General features: G+C 34.9%; 9 non-coding genes across 9 annotated transcripts; all 9 read right to left on the bottom strand.

Annotated features, from left to right (window-relative positions):
• Window positions 1–194: 194 nt before the first annotated feature.
• Window positions 195–266, bottom strand: Trnap-agg (transfer RNA proline (anticodon AGG)). Its single transcript has one exon. It is a non-coding gene; the product is annotated as a tRNA-Pro (tRNA).
• A 331-nt stretch (window positions 267–597) lies between these two features.
• Window positions 598–670, bottom strand: Trnav-cac (transfer RNA valine (anticodon CAC)). The gene has a single exon. It is a non-coding gene; the product is annotated as a tRNA-Val (tRNA).
• Window positions 671–2,994: 2,324 nt separating this feature from the next.
• On the bottom strand, window positions 2,995–3,066 carry Trnap-ugg (transfer RNA proline (anticodon UGG)). Its single transcript has one exon. It is a non-coding gene; the product is annotated as a tRNA-Pro (tRNA).
• Window positions 3,067–3,588: 522 nt separating this feature from the next.
• On the bottom strand, window positions 3,589–3,660 carry Trnap-agg (transfer RNA proline (anticodon AGG)). Its single transcript has one exon. It is a non-coding gene; the product is annotated as a tRNA-Pro (tRNA).
• Window positions 3,661–3,991: 331 nt separating this feature from the next.
• Trnav-cac (transfer RNA valine (anticodon CAC)) lies at window positions 3,992–4,064 on the bottom strand. The gene has a single exon. It is a non-coding gene; the product is annotated as a tRNA-Val (tRNA).
• A 2,324-nt stretch (window positions 4,065–6,388) lies between these two features.
• On the bottom strand, window positions 6,389–6,460 carry Trnap-ugg (transfer RNA proline (anticodon UGG)). The gene has a single exon. It is a non-coding gene; the product is annotated as a tRNA-Pro (tRNA).
• Window positions 6,461–14,818: 8,358 nt separating this feature from the next.
• Trnap-ugg (transfer RNA proline (anticodon UGG)) lies at window positions 14,819–14,890 on the bottom strand. Its single transcript has one exon. It is a non-coding gene; the product is annotated as a tRNA-Pro (tRNA).
• Window positions 14,891–15,440: 550 nt separating this feature from the next.
• Window positions 15,441–15,512, bottom strand: Trnap-ugg (transfer RNA proline (anticodon UGG)). The gene has a single exon. It is a non-coding gene; the product is annotated as a tRNA-Pro (tRNA).
• A 522-nt stretch (window positions 15,513–16,034) lies between these two features.
• On the bottom strand, window positions 16,035–16,106 carry Trnap-agg (transfer RNA proline (anticodon AGG)). Its single transcript has one exon. It is a non-coding gene; the product is annotated as a tRNA-Pro (tRNA).
• Between the last annotated feature and the right edge of the window lie 240 nt (window positions 16,107–16,346).

Genomic DNA, 16,346 nt, shown 5'->3' with positions numbered 1-16,346 from the left:
CACCATTTGGCTGGAATATTGAATAACACTCTCCATTGTCAAAGTCAGCGTCGGAATATCAAATTTGCGCGTTGTATCGTATACGTTTAATATTACTTCATGAACAAAATAAAAATCGTCGCAAACATATATTATTACAAACATTCGAAGTGGTACGTGACGCCATTTTGTGGAATGTACCGTTGTCAAAAATTGGGCTCGTCCGGGATTCGAACCCGGGACCTCTCGCACCCTAAGCGAGAATCATACCCCTAGACCAACGAGCCGTTATGCTTAACCCAGATTAACTTTTGGCTTATAAAATGAAGGCTCGAGAATTCAAACAATAAACTACATGTTTGTTGTACACAACACCTATGACTTGTAACATTCAATTCCAAGAAGCAAGCACGATTAAAATTTAACTGTGTTCACCTTTCTGTCGTATCAAAGTTAGTTATTTAAAAAAAAATGTACAATTCCACAAACGCTTCAATAACTCAGTACACATTTTTAATAAATAAGTTTGCAACATATATGCTCAACATGTGATAAGAGTAATTGATTGTCTACGAACCGTGTCACTTTGGCAGCACATAACGGAGATCAAAAATATAATGTTTCCGCTGGGGCTCGAACCCAGGACCTTCCGCGTGTGAAGCGGACGTGATTACCACTACACTACGGAAACAGTTACCCGATTTACGGGATTATAAATACTTATGGGTCCATAAACAGCGCTTTCAAACGGTAAAAAGTACGGGCTCGTCCGGGATTCGAACCCGGGACCTCTCGCACCCAAAGCGAGAATCTTTTTTTTTTATCTTGATAAAATTTTATTAACAGAAAAACATTTACAAATCAAAGAGATATTGTTATTAATATTCTCATAGACATACTATTATCATATTGATTAGTTATATCATATATGTCAATTACATACGCATAGAAAACAAAGTCACCACAATTGTCCATTTTCGCAATACCTACAAAATTTTTATATTCATACATTTAATATATTTTTATTCACAATCATGTACGCACAAGCGATATCACAGTTGTACACTTTCACTGTATTCATGCACATTTTTATTTTATTATTTTTTTTTAATTTTAGGTAAAATGTGAAAACAAGTGAAAAGGTAATTGAAATACATTACACAATTTCATATCCAAATATTAAAGATTCCGGCTGGCTATCCATTCCAGACTGCTTTAAAACATTGGCATGCAAAAAATGTAAAAAAAAAATATTTCAAAACATTTTCCATACATTCAAACTTTATCATACATTTTAAAAATCAAATCAGACCTAGTTTAACCATGTCTCTATTTTCCTGCGGGCAACAATTTCCATTTTCTCAATTGCACTAGCTATATCACTATTCATGTATTTAGTTTTCCTAACATCATCAAAATCGTTTTCAATATTGTGCAAAGCGTACGTGTACCGCTTTGTTCCTGGACCGAAATAATGAATGTCCTCTTCCTTTCCCAATGAGTAGGACATGATTAAATTAATCATTGGGATCAACGTTAATAGTGTTGCGCTACACATACTCAACGAAGTTTTGATAACAATTTTATCTAGAACTGGTGTCTGTCGAGATTTTGATTTCTCTTCAGTGTTCGAAATATTTTCTGTATTCACAACGTCATGAGATTTAGTTAACATATTCTGTGTATTCGAATGTTCACTTATACATATTTTCCCTGCGGCATTTAAATTTCCGTTAACATGTTTCACACTCTTGGTTCGCAATTGGTTATTCTCTTCACTTGACTGCTTTCCTTTGTTAGTATTTACCGTCAATGAGGCGCTACACGGAACACTGTCGATCACGTCCATTAACGCATCGGTGGGTTCAGATGGAATATCACTTTCTGTATCACTTTCAATAAACGATTCATCTTCGCTTTCAGATGTTTTATTTTCTGAATTTTTCTTTTCTACAAATTGCTTCAGTCGTTTCCGGTCACGTTTTCTAGATGCATTAGATTTCCGTTTCGTTGATTTATCACCATTTGTCCACAATAAAGATATTTTCATTCTTCCATTTTGCTCAGTACATGTCCAGCTAAAATCAGTATATTGTTCATTTACAATTTTCAACAAAGAAGTTAATGTTTTCGGTAGACAATCCATTTTCACATAAATTAATCTCTCAACATTGAATTCATAAATAAATTTTCCACAAGACCCTCAAATCAAAAACGGCAGAAGCTATCACGATAATGTCAATTGTATATAAATACGTATTTTGTCAACTGAAACTTACTACTTGTGTAACTATGCCCATCATCCATCATATCACTATATTTCGGTTGGAAAATCCATTCCAAAACTGATAATCTAACTAATTCCACAAACATTAAGAACACTGTAACAAAACACGTCTGACATCTTGGGTGCCAAAAAATCTGATGCTCCCAAAGCGAGAATCATACCCCTAGACCAACGAGCCGCTTGATTGTACCAATGGAAATTTTTAGTGATGAACGTTTGTATACATCCAATAATATATGGACTTGAAAGACCATTTTAATACACGCGCACGACACAATCGACATCTGAACTGTATATTTTGCTAAAGTATATTAAATGCAAGATGTAAAAACACGTATAATATTCAACAGAAGAGGGAGACAAGAGATATCCGAACAAAAGAATACGTAGTCGATCCCAAATATGAATAATAAATAAATAAATATATATATAGGCAGTTTCAAACTTTCGTTTGGATGAGAAATTCGAAATCACAAAAATAACTTAAATGTTACTTTTTTATCGGCCATGCAAACGTATATAACGACACTCGTGAAATTTGTGCACAGTCTAAGATTCGGCAAAGAGGCAACACCAACAAGAAAGGAGGTATCTGAATGCTGTTTTGGAGAGGTTCTTCCGAATAGAGGAATAGTTTACGTATCAATAAAATTTCGTCCGTTCGATTGTATAAAGATCACACATTCCATTTGTCTATGAAACAGAAGTATTCAGGAAAAAAATAGTAAGGGCTCGTCCGGGATTCGAACCCGGGACCTCTCGCACCCAAAGCGAGAATCATACCCCTAGACCAACGAGCCGCTTAAATATTAGTGGTAGATTTAATCTATTTAACAATGTGGAAGAGAAACCGATTACAACGTAAACGTGGCAAAGCTGTACAAATTCAAAATCAATCAAGATAATAGTACAAAACATGCCAACCACTAACGGCATACTAGTGCATCAAGAACTTCCTAATATCTGTCATTACCGCGGTAAATTGAAGAACAAGATGACTACCGCGAGACCAACACATACATACATACTTACATACATATAGTATTTTAAACGCGAAATATTCGATACTTTAAACAATGGAATCAAAAATAGGATACATATGAATATACTAGAAAGATGCTACACCAACACCATTTGGCTGGAATATTGAATAACACTCTCCATTGTCAAAGTCAGCGTCGGAATATCAAATTTGCGCGTTGTATCGTATACGTTTAATATTACTTCATGAACAAAATAAAAATCGTCGCAAACATATATTATTACAAACATTCGAAGTGGTACGTGACGCCATTTTGTGGAATGTACCGTTGTCAAAAATTGGGCTCGTCCGGGATTCGAACCCGGGACCTCTCGCACCCTAAGCGAGAATCATACCCCTAGACCAACGAGCCGTTATGCTTAACCCAGATTAACTTTTGGCTTATAAAATGAAGGCTCGAGAATTCAAACAATAAACTACATGTTTGTTGTACACAACACCTATGACTTGTAACATTCAATTCCAAGAAGCAAGCACGATTAAAATTTAACTGTGTTCACCTTTCTGTCGTATCAAAGTTAGTTATTTAAAAAAAAATGTACAATTCCACAAACGCTTCAATAACTCAGTACACATTTTTAATAAATAAGTTTGCAACATATATGCTCAACATGTGATAAGAGTAATTGATTGTCTACGAACCGTGTCACTTTGGCAGCACATAACGGAGATCAAAAATATAATGTTTCCGCTGGGGCTCGAACCCAGGACCTTCCGCGTGTGAAGCGGACGTGATTACCACTACACTACGGAAACAGTTACCCGATTTACGGGATTATAAATACTTATGGGTCCATAAACAGCGCTTTCAAACGGTAAAAAGTACGGGCTCGTCCGGGATTCGAACCCGGGACCTCTCGCACCCAAAGCGAGAATCTTTTTTTTTTATCTTGATAAAATTTTATTAACAGAAAAACATTTACAAATCAAAGAGATATTGTTATTAATATTCTCATAGACATACTATTATCATATTGATTAGTTATATCATATATGTCAATTACATACGCATAGAAAACAAAGTCACCACAATTGTCCATTTTCGCAATACCTACAAAATTTTTATATTCATACATTTAATATATTTTTATTCACAATCATGTACGCACAAGCGATATCACAGTTGTACACTTTCACTGTATTCATGCACATTTTTATTTTATTTTTTTTTTTTAATTTTAGGTAAAATGTGAAAACAAGTGAAAAGGTAATTGAAATACATTACACAATTTCATATCCAAATATTAAAGATTCCGGCTGGCTATCCATTCCAGACTGCTTTAAAACATTGGCATGCAAAAAATGTAAAAAAAAAATATTTCAAAACATTTTCCATACATTCAAACTTTATCATACATTTTAAAAATCAAATCAGACCTAGTTTAACCATGTCTCTATTTTCCTGCGGGCAACAATTTCCATTTTCTCAATTGCACTAGCTATATCACTATTCATGTATTTAGTTTTCCTAACATCATCAAAATCGTTTTCAATATTGTGCAAAGCGTACGTGTACCGCTTTGTTCCTGGACCGAAATAATGAATGTCCTCTTCCTTTCCCAATGAGTAGGACATGATTAAATTAATCATTGGGATCAACGTTAATAGTGTTGCGCTACACATACTCAACGAAGTTTTGATAACAATTTTATCTAGAACTGGTGTCTGTCGAGATTTTGATTTCTCTTCAGTGTTCGAAATATTTTCTGTATTCACAACGTCATGAGATTTAGTTAACATATTCTGTGTATTCGAATGTTCACTTATACATATTTTCCCTGCGGCATTTAAATTTCCGTTAACATGTTTCACACTCTCGGTTCGCAATTGGTTATTCTCTTCACTTGACTGCTTTCCTTTGTTAGTATTTACCGTCAATGAGGCGCTACACGGAACACTGTCGATCACGTCCATTAACGCATCGGTGGGTTCAGATGGAATATCACTTTCTGTATCACTTTCAATAAACGATTCATCTTCGCTTTCAGATGTTTTATTTTCTGAATTTTTCTTTTCTACAAATTGCTTCAGTCGTTTCCGGTCACGTTTTCTAGATGCATTAGATTTCCGTTTCGTTGATTTATCACCATTTGTCCACAATAAAGATATTTTCATTCTTCCATTTTGCTCAGTACATGTCCAGCTAAAATCAGTATATTGTTCATTTACAATTTTCAACAAAGAAGTTAATGTTTTCGGTAGACAATCCATTTTCACATAAATTAATCTCTCAACATTGAATTCATAAATAAATTTTCCACAAGACCCTCAAATCAAAAACGGCAGAAGCTATCACGATAATGTCAATTGTATATAAATACGTATTTTGTCAACTGAAACTTACTACTTGTGTAACTATGCCCATCATCCATCATATCACTATATTTCGGTTGGAAAATCCATTCCAAAACTGATAATCTAACTAATTCCACAAACATTAAGAACACTGTAACAAAACACGTCTGACATCTTGGGTGCCAAAAAATCTGATGCTCCCAAAGCGAGAATCATACCCCTAGACCAACGAGCCGCTTGATTGTACCAATGGAAATTTTTAGTGATGAACGTTTGTATACATCCAATAATATATGGACTTGAAAGACCATTTTAATACACGCGCACGACACAATCGACATCTGAACTGTATATTTTGCTAAAGTATATTAAATGCAAGATGTAAAAACACGTATAATATTCAACAGAAGAGGGAGACAAGAGATATCCGAACAAAAGAATACGTAGTCGATCCCAAATATGAATAATAAATAAATAAATATATATATAGGCAGTTTCAAACTTTCGTTTGGATGAGAAATTCGAAATCACAAAAATAACTTAAATGTTACTTTTTTATCGGCCATGCAAACGTATATAACGACACTCGTGAAATTTGTGCACAGTCTAAGATTCGGCAAAGAGGCAACACCAACAAGAAAGGAGGTATCTGAATGCTGTTTTGGAGAGGTTCTTCCGAATAGAGGAATAGTTTACGTATCAATAAAATTTCGTCCGTTCGATTGTATAAAGATCACACATTCCATTTGTCTATGAAACAGAAGTATTCAGGAAAAAAATAGTAAGGGCTCGTCCGGGATTCGAACCCGGGACCTCTCGCACCCAAAGCGAGAATCATACCCCTAGACCAACGAGCCGCTTAAATATTAGTGGTAGATTTAATCTATTTAACAATGTGGAAGAGAAACCGATTACAACGTAAACGTGGCAAAGCTGTACAAATTCAAAATCAATCAAGATAATAGTACAAAACATGCCAACCACTAACGGCATACTAGTGCATCAAGAACTTCCTAATATCTGTCATTACCGCGGTAAATTGAAGAACAAGATGACTACCGCGAGACCAACACATACATACATACTTACATACATATAGTATTTTAAACGCGAAATATTCGATACTTTAAACAATGGAATCAAAAATAGGATACATATGAATATACTAGAAAGATGCTATACCAACACCATTTGGCTGGAATATTGAATAACACTCTCCATTGTCAAAGTCAGCGTCGGAATATCAAATTTGCGCGTTGTATCGTATACGTTTAATATTACTTCATGAACAAAATAAAAATCGTCGCAAACATATATTATTACAAACATTCGAAGTGGTACGTGACGCCATTTTGTGGAATGTACCGTTGTCAAAAATTGGGCTCGTCCGGGATTCGAACCCGGGACCTCTCGCACCCTAAGCGAGAATCATTTTTTTTATCATTTATTAAAATTATAATACATACAATACAATAAAAACGGAATCGGACAATCCCCGAAATCCGCTATCACAGTGCTAAATATTAAATACTATAATGTGGAGCTTATCTTGTACATCTGTGAGGGATTCCATCATTGATGTAATTAATCCAATGTCTTTATTTACTTGTATAGTATTGAGTGTTGGGTGCAGAAGTTATCAGTGCCGTCTATTGGTTTCTTTGTATATAAAAAAATAATCCGGAACCAATAGAAGACCCTGTCCATATGCATGCACTATCCAGGGGAGATCACAACTGTGGTCTCATTAAAGTCATAATTACTTAAGTTATTCTTCTTTGTATACTGAACCATAGCAGCGGGCAATTTTGACTTGTACTGTCACCCTGATTCTAAGAAGTTTTGGGGTGTTATCATTAGTCACCTTTTTTAATATGTATATATGACTAAAACCCTTTAGAATTCTGTCAGGTGTTATTATTAGTCACCCTCATAAAGTTACATATGGTACCGTTACATTTTACTCGTAAATGTAATGTGCATACACGGCTAACTTAAATACTCTTTAATATATTTAAGGGTGTTATCATTAGTCACCCTGGTGCAAATGTAAATAATAGATGGAAAACCTCATTTGTACTGTGTTTAAAATATCACAACACACCATTGAAAATATTTCATATGTTCTAAATAACATCGAAATTAATAGTTTTGAAGCCCACTCTTAATATGTATTAACCACAAAGGAGGTACACAACACTGCAAGCCAAACCAACAAAAGTCATTTTCACATGTTATAGCCCGAAATAAACTACAGATAGAATTTTCGATGTTTTCACAGCCTTATGTAATCATTCGTGACCACATTTGCGTAAGTATCATTGCATTCATTCAATTGGTTAGAGGGAAAATAGATATAACCTACAGTCCCAGAGTAACTATTAACGTCATTTCTATGTGTTCATACTATTCATGTACGTGTATGTGTAAATTGTAAAGTTATCCATTTTGTTTACTGTACACTGTGTAGATAAAAGACAACGACTACCAATCTACTAAATGCAACAAAGTATATCACCATCGGCCCGCACCAGACTTAGTCGAACCTAACGATAGGTGGCAAGCGCCTCTCTACCGACCAGTAAATAAGCAAATTCCGTGCAGGGCAATGACTAATGTACCAACTAAAATTTAAATAATTAGAACCCAAAAACTGCCAGACTGAAGTCTACCTCCCCAGTAGCTACAGAAATAAAACTACCTTATCATTCTGTATTTTCAATAGTGTGTTGTTTCGTAAAAAATATTTTTCAAAAAACCACATTTGATTTTTCATCTTATAAAATGAATATGCGTACTCTACATACTTCTGCATTGTGTACTTAAATAAACGTAAAGTATCCAAGTTTTTACCTTTAAAAACGAGAATATTCCTAACTTTAAAAATGCACAATCTAGCAATACTTAATAAAAAGTTCAAAAAATGAACATTTACTATGTTGGAAGACCTCAAATAGCCAAAATATATCAGTTCGTCATAGTTGATCATGTTTACAATATCAGGTGGGACATTAATAAATATGTTATGTAATAAATCTTTCAGGTAATCATGTACTGATTTTAATTTCGTACAAAAAATAAACAGGTGTGCTAAATCCTCAGTACAATACCCGCACGCTTTACATGTATTGGTATCTACCTGACTAAATTTAGACAGTTTATCAAGTGTGAAAATTGCTCTATTAACCAGCCTATAATTCAAACAATGAAGATCTGGACAAAGTCCCACCTGATTGGCTACTGAGTACACTTGTCTAAAATTGATCGATGGAAATTTCTCCGCCCACTTTAACTCAGAGGTCGGTTTTTCAAAGAAAGTAGACATGAAGAGTTTGTATATTTGTTTTGTTACAGCCGTTAATAATGGAATTTCTGCATTATTTTCAAAGCAAAGCATTATTTGTGGGACGCAATTAGCATTGACCGGATTGTTATGTCGGAGCAATATTTTCCATTCGTCAGGAATACAACGCAATATCTTGTTAAAAGCGGATTCGATTGTGTATGGTTTTTCGTCCGGAAATCTACGATGAATAATTTCTACTATCGCATCAGAAGTGAAAAATCCAGGAATGAATTCATAACACACATCCTTAATTTGAATCAAACCGGCTTGTGCAAAGTCGTCAAAAAGAAGCATCTTACCGTTGTGTGTTATTTTCGGGTTACAAAATATCGGATTACTGTAGGCATGTTGAACTTCAATTTGAAATTTCAACTTGGATTTTATTCTGTAAAAAGCTGCAAACATCTCCTGATAATAAAGAGGCAACCTTTTCAGCTGAGCAGAATTCAAAAATGTGTACACAATATTCTGCTTAAGATTCATGTGATCAATTTTGAAAATAAAATAATCTAGTGTTACTTTCCAAATGGATGTACAATCAGGATCTAAATATTTCCGGAGAAATTTTATCCGGAATGCTTGCATCTTTATAAAAATATCAGGAATATTTAACCCACCGGAAAGTTTTTCACCAACTATAGTTTGATATTTCACTAAATGCGCTTTGTTTTGCCACAGAAACTTCATGACGGCTACTCGAAGTTCATTTTTTACATATTCCGGTAGCGGACAAACTGTGAGAGTATAGTAAAACCGTGATATAATTAACGATGTCAAAACCGTGGCTCGACCGGGTAATGTTAAATCTCGTTTTAGCCAGAAAAATAAAATAGTTTTTATTTTCTTAAGCTTGTCTCTCCACTTGAGGTCGTCACACGCATTTCGGTTTTTACCAACGTAAATGCCTAGCACTTTTGTAACATCTTCACATCTTTGTATTTCTAATTTATTTAGCTCGTTATCAGATAATGTTCCGGACCCGAGACACATAATTTCTGATTTTTGCTTGTTGATTTTCGCACCGGACGCATCACTATAAAGTTTCAAAACATTGAAAACTTCATCTATCGAGTTTTTGTCACTTGTGAAAATATTCGTGTCATCTGCGTGTTGAAATATTCGCGCTTCTCTTTCAGATTTCGGAATTGTTACTCCTCGTATAGTTTGATTTTTTGCTATGGCTTGTCCTAGTGGTTCTGCGGCGATAACGTACAATAACGCGGAAAGCGGACATCCTTGTTTTATAGAATTTTTAAGCTTAACATACTTGGTCAAGAAGCCATTGCATTTGACACTACTGTTAACATTTTTGTAAAATATTTTAATCCACTCTATAAATTTTGGACCAAAGCCAAATTTCTGTAAAACAAGAAAAAGGTAATCATGATCAACTTTATCAAAGGCTTTCTCTTGGTCTACTTTGATCAGATATGCTTCTAAATTATCGTTTTCAATTATTTCTATCAGATCTCGAATACTCGAAGTCGTATCAGCAATATCACGACCTAAAATACAACACGTTTGGCTATTCGATATTAATTTAGGCAGAACGAATTTTAGTCGGTTCGACATGATGCGAGCCATTATTTTGTAATCAACGCATAATAAAGAAATCGGTCTGAAATTCTTTAATGAATTTTTATCACCTCTGTTTTTATAGATTAAGGTTATAACCCCATGTCTCATTGATCTAGTCATAATCTGCTCTTCTTGAATAATACTAAATATTTTCATAAAAATATTTTCAAACAAATGATAAAACCTGCAAAAAAATTCCGCAGTTAAACCATCCGGACCCGGCGATTTATTTTTTGTCATACTAAATAGTGCCGTTTTAATTTCGTCGCAAGTAAAATCAGCTTCTAAATTTTCCATATCATTTTCCGGAACTTTTTTGGTAATAAAATCTAAAATCTCATGTGCGCTATTCTTGTTAATGTGCGTACAGGAATACAACTCCTCATAAAAGGACCTCACTTCTTCTAAAATTTGTTCAGTTGTATTTACAATGATACCTTCTTTTGTTTTCAACTCTTTGATAGCATTACTTTTTTGCTTATATTTTTCAAGCTCTAAAAAATACTTAGAATTTTTATCACCTTCAATAGCCCAGTGAGCTTTAGAGCGTAATATAGCTCCTTTGCAAATTATGTCCTCGTGACTTTTAAGTTTTAATTTAATTTCTTCAAATTTATTTATATCAACCTCTTCATCATTTGCCACAGCAAGAGAGAACTTTTCGAATTCTTTTTGAATTTTAAAATATTCCGATCTTTCGGCACGCTTTTTATCTTTTGAAACTACTTTAGATAGTTGTTTAATCTTAAATTTTAAATTATCATACCAAATCAGTGGCTCGTCATCATATAGTCTACACTGTTTTTCAGTTTCTATTAATTTCTCAATTTTTAAAACAAACTCTTCATCATTTAACAGTGTGTTATTAAACACCCATACTCCTGGACCTCTCTCAACTTCACAAAATTCTATATTTAAAACTACTAAAGAATGATCACTGAAAGTGCTGTGCTTATGATAAATATTTTTGACAAAAACAGAAAAAGATTTTGGAATAAAGATGAAGTCAATCCTACTCTGAATGAGAATATTTTGAACCACTCGGCGCCAAGAGTACACTCGAGCATTTGGATTCCTTGAGCGCCATACATCATAAAGGTTGAAATTGTCACAAAATTTACTAATAGATTTATAAGCTTTGTCTTCAGTGTGTTGTGATCTGCCACACCTATCAAGTGTTGACATAGATGTATTCAAATCCCCCAACAGAATGACATTTTCGGGGTCAGATAACTTATCTAATATGCTGTCAAAAAACTTGCTCCTCTCAAGGACTAAATTAGGAGCATAACAATTAACAATATCAAAAACTTTGTCATCCTGGTGAAGCTGTATTTGAATACACCTACCATCGAAACCCTGTATATATTTTACTTCATTTTCTATTTTTTTGCTTATTAAAAAGGCCACACCTTGTCTGTGAATATCACTACATGAATGAAATATTTGACCACTCCAGAACTTAGACAAATTCTCAATTAAATCTTCTGACCAAAAAGTTTCTTGTAACCCTACAACATCATAATAATTTTCAGAACAGTAAGTACATAACTGCTGAAATTTTGACAAGTCTCGAAGACCATTTACATTGAAAGAAACAATACTTATCATCTGAAAGATAGTAATAAATTGAAAAAGATTTACTTGGATGAATTTGATTCTGTTAATTTGTTTCTGGGATCCATTCTTATCTTTTTCAATTCATCTTTCGAAAACTTTGGACCATTCACCAATCTTTTGCGGCGAATTTTCACCATATTCACAGCCAACTCCTCATCAGTCATCTCAGTGTCACTATTTATACCAGAGGGGGCAGAATTAGTGTGATGAGGAGGGGATTGTGAAGTAGAGGGGGGAGGGCTAGTTGATTTTTCATTACTTTTTTTAACAGGTAAATCAACAAAAGAGTTATTGTCTAATTGTTCCGTCTGATTTCCACCAGAGGCCATCAGGTTTAGTTCCTCGTCAGATTGTCCATTATCATCACCATTTTCTCCAGATTTATGTGTATCATCATGATTGTTATCATTTATGCTCTCATCATGTTCATTTGTAACAGGATCATCATCTTTTTCTCTACCATTAGCAACATCAACATCATCATCTTTGATATCATCATACTCATCATCACTGCCTATCTCATCTTTTTCGACATTCTCATCAGTGTCGATCTCCTCATTATCATCGTTTTGGGACTCATGTGTGTCATCGGGCCAACTGGGGCACTTACATCTCGTCACATGTAGATTACACTTACTACATGGAGGAGTGTTACAAAATCGCGCTAAGTGCCCAAGCCTTAAACACTTGAAACATCTGTTTTCTGGACATTTCGAAAACACATGATCGGTTTCAAAGCATTTGGTACAAACTTTCCTCTGATTATCGTGTGTCACACGAATATACTCAAACGAGTTAACACCTGTTGGTAATTTCATCGTGTAAGGGAGGCTTTTAATTTCATTGTTAAATTTCACCACAACATACCTCGTGCCATTTTCCACTTGAGTGCCTGGGTGAACGTTTCGTTTCATCGATGACTTCACTTCAAGGCCAAGATTAACTAATTTATCTGTTATTTCCGAGTCTGCAACGTAGTGCGAAACATTGAAGAAACTAACAACTTTTTGCTCGGAAAAAATCTGTTTGGGTTTAAAAGATTTACTTTCAACCTTAAAACCAGTATCAACCAGATAAGTTCCACAGCATCAGTTTGTTTGAGTGTTATTTCAAAGAAATTACCGCTTTTTGGTACACACGCTTCCACCATTCCCTCCCCAACTTCCTTTTCAATACTTGCAATGACATCAGCTGCCTTTATACGTTTATTATCACCAACATCAACTGACACTGTGTGTTCCTTCAGTTTTCGGGTTTTGGAACGGGGCTCCCCCCTTTCACCCGACATGGTGAGGGGAGGGCTAAACTGTCACAAAATGTCAAAATATGGACAAATAAAGGTTCTATACTTCACCAATAATGACACTAAATCAATACATGGACCAACCATCAACTGATGGCTGGTTTTAAACAGCAAAAACTTCGGATTTTCTCTCAGCTAAATCAGGTACGTCCGCTCACCTTGAAAGCTTCATTATCAGTGCCGTCTATTGGTTTCTTTGTATATAAAAAGTAATACGGAACCAATAGAAGAACCTGTCCATATGCATGCACTATCCAGGGGAGATCACAACTGTGGTCTCATTAAAGTCATAATTACTTAAGTTATTCTTCTGTGTATACTCATACTGAACCATAGCAGCTAGCAATTTTAACTTGTACTGTCACCCTGATTCTAAGAAGTTTTGGGGTATTATCATTAGTCACCTTTTTTAATATGTATATAGGACTAAAACCCCTTAGAAGTCTTTCAGGTGTTATTATTAGTCACCCTCATAAAGTTACATATGGTACCGTTACATTTTACTCGTAAATTTAATGTGTATATACGGCTAACTTAAATACTCTTTAATATATTTAAGGGTGTTATCATTAGTCACCCTGGTGCAAATGTAAATAATAGATGGAAAACCTCATTTGTACTGTGTTTAAAATATCACAACACACCATTGAAAATATTTCATATGTTCTAAATAACATCGAAATTAATAGTTTTGAAGCCCACTCTTAATATGTATTAACCACAAAGGAGGTACACAACACCGCAAGCCAAACCAACAAAAGTCATTTTCACATGTTATGGCCCGAAATAAACTACAGATAGAATTTTCGATGTTTTCACATCCTTATGTAATCATTCGTGACCACATTTGCATAAGTATCATTGCATTCATTCAATTGGTTAGAGGGAAAATAGATATAATCTACAGTCCCAAAGTAACAATTAACGTCATTTCTATGTGTTCATACTATTCATGTACGTGTATGTGTAAATTGTAAAGTTATCCATTTTGTTTACTGTACACTGTGTAGATAAAAGACAACGACTACCAATCTACTAAATGCAACAAAGTATATCACCATCGGCCCGCACCAGACTTAGTCGAACCTAACGATAGGTGGCAAGCGCCTCTCTACCGAACAGTAAATAAGCAAATTTCGTGCAGGGCAATGACTAATGTACCAACTAAAATTTAAATAATTAGAACCCAAAAACTGCCAGACTGAAGTCTACCTCCCCAGTAGCTACAGAAATTAAACTACCTTACCCAGGACCTTCCGCGTGTGAAGCGGACGTGATTACCACTACACTACGGAAACAGTTACCCGATTCACGGGATTATAAATACTTATGGGTCCATAAACAGCGCTTTCAAACGGTAAAAAGTACGGGCTCGTCCGGGATTCGAACCCGGGACCTCTCGCACCCAAAGCGAGAATCATACCCCTAGACCAACGAGCCGCTTGATTGTACCAATGGAAATTTTTAGTGATGAACATTTGTATACATCCAATAATATATGGACTTGAAAGACCATTTTAATACACGCGCACGACACAATCGACATCTGAACTGTATATTTTGCTAAAGTATATTAAATGCAAGATGTAAAAACACGTATAATATTCAACAGAAGAGGGAGACAGAGATATCCGAACAAAAGAATACGTAGTCGATCCCAAATATGAATAATAAATAAATGAATATATATATAGGCAGTTTCAAACTTTCGTTTGGATGAGAAATTCGAAATCACAAAAATAACTTAAATGTTACTTTTTTATCGGCCATGCAAACGTATATAACGACACTCGTGAAATTTGTGCACAGTCTAAGATTCGGCAAAGAGGCAACACCAACAAGAAAGGAGGTATCTGAATGCTGTTTTGGAGAGGTTCTTCCGAATAGAGGAATAGTTTACGTATCAATAAAATTTCGTCCGTTCGATTGTATAAAGATCACACATTCCATTTGTCTATGAAACAGAAGTATTCAGGAAAAAAAATAGTAAGGGCTCGTCCGGGATTCGAACCCGGGACCTCTCGCACCCAAAGCGAGAATCGTACCCCTAGACCAACGAGCCGCTTAAATATTAATGGTAGATTTAATCTATTTAACAATGTGGAAGAGAAACCGATTACAACGTAAACGTGGCAAAGCTGTACAAATTCAAAATCAATCAAGATAATAGTACAAAACATGCCAACCACTAACGGCATACTAGTGCATCAAGAACTTCCTAATATTTGTCATTACCGCGGTAAATTGAAGAACAATATGACTACCGCGAGACCAACACATACATACATACTTACATACATATAGTATTTTAAACGCGAAATATTCGATACTTTAAACAATGGAATCAAAAATAGGATACATATGAATATACTAGAAAGATGCTATACCAACACCATTTGGCTGGAATATTGAATAACACTCTCCATTGTCAAAGTCAGCGTCGGAATATCAAATTTGCGCGTTGTATCGTATACGTTTAATATTACTTCATGAACAAAATAAAAATCGTCGCAAACATATATTATTACAAACATTCGAAGTGGTACGTGACGCCATTTTGTGGAATGTACCGTTGTCAAAAATTGGGCTCATCCGGGATTCGAACCCGGGACCTCTCGCACCCTAAGCGAGAATCATACCCCTAGACCAACGAGCCGTTATGCTTAACCCAGATTAACTTTTGGCTTATAAAATGAAGGCTCAAGAATTCAAACAATAAACTACATGTTTGTTGTACACAACACCTATGACATGTAACATTCAATTCCAAGAAGCAAGCACGATTAAAATTTAACTGTGTTCACCTTTCTGTCGTATCAAAGTTAGTTATTTAAAAAAAAAATGTACAATTCCACAAACGCTTCAATAACTCAGTCCATTTTTAATAAATAAGTTT

Source organism: Perna viridis, chromosome 1 (genome assembly GCF_037379345.1).
Source record: "Perna viridis isolate PV_CMFRI_1.1 ecotype Kerala chromosome 1, ASM3737934v1, whole genome shotgun sequence".
Lineage (NCBI taxonomy): Eukaryota > Metazoa > Mollusca > Bivalvia > Mytilida > Mytilidae > Perna > Perna viridis.
The sequence above is the reverse complement of the archived record's forward strand: the minus strand, read 5'-3'. Positions and strand labels throughout refer to the sequence as shown.